The 4,846-nt window shown below is 27.0% G+C and overlaps 1 long non-coding RNA gene across 1 annotated transcript; it reads left to right on the top strand.

Annotated features, from left to right (window-relative positions):
• The first annotated feature begins 3,375 nt into the window (after positions 1 to 3,375).
• LOC140920316 (uncharacterized) lies at positions 3,376 to 4,561 on the top strand. Its single transcript, XR_012163105.1, has 3 exons — positions 3,376 to 3,620; positions 4,155 to 4,192; positions 4,449 to 4,561. It is a non-coding gene; the product is annotated as an uncharacterized lncRNA (long non-coding RNA).
• The last annotated feature ends 285 nt before the right edge of the window (positions 4,562 to 4,846 follow it).

The following is a 4,846-nucleotide window of genomic DNA, read 5'->3' as shown; positions in this document are numbered from 1 at the left end:
CTTTTTCTAATATATTTCGCATTGTATTAGGGTTTTTATTTCTTTTTATTATGATTAGGGTTTTGATTTACCTATTGTTTTTGTTTTTGGATTTTCTATAGTTTGATTTTTTTATTTTTGCATGTTGTTTTATGTATTAGGATTTTGATTTAGTTTTTTTTTTTTTTGCATGATTAGGGTTAGGTTTTCAACTTTTTTTTTTTCATCTTTGTTATAAATCTTTTTATTCAGTTTGATGGTTTAGAATTGTTGTTAAACAATTCTATTTATTTACTTTCTTTATCTACTGATTTTTTTATATGTAGTGACGATTTTTATTGTACTGAAGATTTTTATAATTTATTGACTTCTTCTCAATTGTATGTGTGACACCCTAAACCCCAAAATAATATATATAATAATTTATATTATATTTCTATAAAATTTGCAACAGATAAATAAAAATATGTTTCCAAGAAAATAAAAACTTTTTATTTTTAACTTAGGATATCACTATTCTCAAAAATCAAAAGGAACACTTTAAACTTATTTTCTCCATTAAAATAGTGTAATCTCAATAAGCTTGATTTAAGTATTATTACTTGATTTAATTTAAAAACTTAGTAGTACTTCTAAAATTTTCATACAAAATTCGTTTCAAATTAAATAAGTAAAATACAAATTAAAACCCTTGTTCCCGGTATCACCTATCAGAGTGTGGTTTCTCCCAAACTTGAACTTCAAAATTCATAAACCTGTAACAACTGCGATTTCGCAAATGCAGGGTCAAGCCAGTCAAACACAAACAACGAAGGGAGTGAGTTTTGAAATCATGGTAATAGTATAATACAAGTAAGAAGAACACACAAACAATCATAATAGAACCATATCATTACTCAAACATTCTATCAAGAAAATATCACATTAAAAAGTCAAAATCACTAAAGGAAAATCAACAAATTTCACTATAACATCAAATCGTCTAAGAGAAATTATCACCACACACAATACATATTAATCACAACAAAACAATCACAATAAAATGCAATGCTATGCATGAGCTTAGACTCTACTTCACAATGTGGTACCATTCTAACTCTGAAGTACTTGGTTAGGAGGCTTGATACTATGCCACCATCCCGGTGGGCGGACAATTCAAATTGGCGATGTCCTCATAGATCCCCTCAACTCAACCCGAGACACATATACATGACAGTCGAGGTAAACGTGTGTTGCGTGATAGCTCCCGACATTTGGAGTGCTATCTCCAAGTCACCTAGGAATTCCCAACTTGTATACCTCCAAGGTCTAACAATCTTGCCTTAAGGCTCGACAGTAGACCGCCACAATCATGCTCATTAAGTTGTACTTCCCCGGAATCACTAGGCTTGTCAGGCCCTACCTATATGATGACAAAATAATCTCCACTTCACAAATTCACAATATTTGTTTTCTCCCCTTGTTGGTATATGATACTCCATTAAAATCGTCATCTCAAACACAAATTGAAATCACCATTATCTCATCAACTATGGGGTTAATTCAATATTCTCATCACAGTTTAGAACATCACTATCATCATCATCACATAAACTCATCAAAAATTTATAGCATCACTATCATCAATCAAACATTTATCACATAAACTTATCACAAATTTATAACATCACAATTATTAATCGTACATCATCATCATTACATAAAATTATCACAACACATCCATCTTTTGTTATCACCTCACATAAACTCATCTAATCACACATATATATAAATTTAATTCGACACCCAATATCCCAATAATATCAATATCACACATTCAAAGAAATTAAATCAATCGACACCCTACAAATATTTCTATTCTATATTTTAATCTCACAATTTCCATATTTGCACATTAATTAATTTATCCCTCAAGGGCTACTGCCATATGTAGCGAGCCCCAAATGAATCGTTGGGAAATACAGTTTTCCCGTTCATCTCACAATATATTATACTCGTGAATTCAAACGCTCTCTCACCCCTTACCTTATTTCGACATTTTCACACACAAATATGATTCCACGAGCAAACAGCCTTTTTTTTTTGTGACTATTTGTCCTTCAATCAATCTAACTCGACAATTTATGGGTAAACGTCAAAAATGGGTTATAAAAAGATACTCTAAGAATTAATTTCGAAATTCGGTCAAGGAAACTTACCATAAATCAGACAACAAATCATTGGATAATATAGCAATTTTTTACACGATCATTTTGGCGTTGGTTTCACTCAAATCGGACTTACGGTGAAGAAGAACGATTCAAACTAAGAAATTTTTTAAACGGAGAAGTCGGATATTTTAGAGAGAAATTTGGATGGTTAAAAATCTGAGGAAGTGTGTTTATTTGACTAACTAAATGAATAAAACGACATACTGAAATTTGGACGAGAACGAATAAATTTTTCTAGAACAATTATCGATCATCGGTGTCAAACTATAGGTTGTTGTTGTGTTTCTCTTTGGTTTTACGGCCGCCGTCCAACTCCCTTCCTTTTTTTTGTTTGTTTTATTTTATTAATAATTAGGGTTCCCACATGGGTCAAACCCATTGGTCTCATTTTAGGTTTTACTAATTTTATTTTATTTTTTTTTAAACACAATTTCATTAATAAAATATTATTAATATTTCAAAACTAATAATTTATAAATAAAAATAATTAATCTTTTAAAATACATTAATAACCAAAACTCTCATATTCAATATAATCTCTATTATAATACTTATTTTTCCAAATACTCAAATTAAAATATTACCATCATTAGAGAATAGTTGAAATTATAAAATAAATAAATATAACATCAACACTTTATATTAATTACTAAATCTTAATAAATATATATAAAATCACAATGTCATAACAGTATATAAAAATAAAGGAAATCAAACACAATATCACTACTATCTCAAGATAATTATTTATAAAAAAAAAATAATTAAAAATAGAAAATAGTTATAAATAATTGAAATATAACTACGTGCATACTTAATAAGCACACATAAAAGTATTACATTATTTGGGTACATGTATATATACGTAAAATCGTATAAAATCTTTTTTTTAACATATATATATTACACTAAAATACTATTATTTTTAAAAAATAGATCAAAGAATAAAATATAATATTTATTATTTATATCGCTCATGTAATCTAATATTTATAAAACTAGCACATCATATAAATCACCTATATAACGAAAAATTAGTCGGAAAATTTATCATCATATATTCTAAAATAATTTTAACATTAAATTAATTAATTAAAATCGTACTTAACTAATAAAATAATTTATTATAAAAATTAGAGTGTTACAGTATGTATCCTTATTTTTCATTACTGTTGATCACGATGATGATGTATGTATTATTGTCATTTTTCTAAACCCTAGTCAACATTTCACTTTCAATGGCCGCCCACTTTCACAGCCCTCCTCTCATCAGTTTCTCTCTCATTTCCACTTCAATCGTTCACATTTTTCTCTCTCACCCACATTCAGAGTCTTGATTATCATCTTCAACGATTCCCTCATGGCTCTCTATGTCGCTCAACCCTAAAAGGAGCAACCGTCAGCAGCGTGAAACGAAGGATACTCGTTCAGGTTTTTCTCACTTATCTTTTTTTAAAAACTATATGATTTCGCGTTTTAAACTATATGAGTCTTGTTTAAGTTGTTGTGTTAATATTTTTTTTTTGCATGTAATTTTTTTGGTAGGGTTTGACTAAAAATGTTTTTGCTTTTATTTTATATGCTTATTTGATTTAGATTATTGTCAAAATACTCAAGTAGACTTATGCATTTTCCAGATTTCAGAGGTGATACACAATCATAATACATTTATTGTTTTTTTTTTACTGATTTTAATTTATATAACTAACTTCTTTTTTTTATTATGTTTGCTTAATGTTTTCCATGGATTTATCTATGTGTTTTCCATATATTTGTGTGCTTTTCACATATTTGAGAGGTAAAATTAAATCTTAATATATTCATTGTTGTTATTTGTTAGATTTACCAATTTTAATTGGAATGACTAACTTCTTTATTTTTTTATTTTATTTTCTTTGGTTATTGGTTTTATATTATATGTTTTTGTGTGCTTTTTATATGTTAATGTGTGTGATTGTTTTGCAGATTTACTGCTTTATAAGCCTTGTTACAGGAAAACAAAGGTACTACATTTTTTTCCATTTTAAGCCTTGTATTACATTTTTTTTCCAATGAATTTAATTTTTGCATTTGTAAAGATAATTTATGAATATGATTTCTAATTACTGCTTTGATGTTTTGATGGCATTCGATTGATGTTGTTTTATAGTCATCCATTGAATTTGAAAGAGAATAGTAAAATAGCTATGTTATGTTTGTTGCATAGTTATTTTGTACTCTAATTAGTGATTATTAATTAATTTTTGTTCAATTTTTTAGATTGGCCAGCAAAGATGACAAGGGCTGAAATTGATATTATTTGTATTGATTTTTTATAAGGACATTAGACATTTAGCTTAAGATCTTTAGATTTTATAAACATGAATGTACAGTGTATATTAAATTTACATTTTAATGGTTAGAATTATAAATATGTTTGCATTTCAATTATAAATTGATGGAGTATATATCAATGTTTGAAAATTGGTTAGGTATATATAAATGATGCTTTAATGGTTATTTTTTATCTATAACATCTAAAAATTAGAGTTCTAAAATGCTCATTATAAAAAGAAATTGGAAAAAAATTGCTCATTTTAAACAAAAAAAAAAATAGAATAATTAAATAAATAGAATTTTGGAAAAATAAAAATAAAAACAGATGAAATTCTTTTTAA

The sequence above is a fragment of the Cicer arietinum genome, chromosome 5 (genome assembly GCF_000331145.2).
Source record: "Cicer arietinum cultivar CDC Frontier isolate Library 1 chromosome 5, Cicar.CDCFrontier_v2.0, whole genome shotgun sequence".
NCBI classification, from domain to species: domain Eukaryota; kingdom Viridiplantae; phylum Streptophyta; class Magnoliopsida; order Fabales; family Fabaceae; genus Cicer; species Cicer arietinum.
This window is presented reverse-complemented; position numbering and strand designations above follow the sequence as displayed.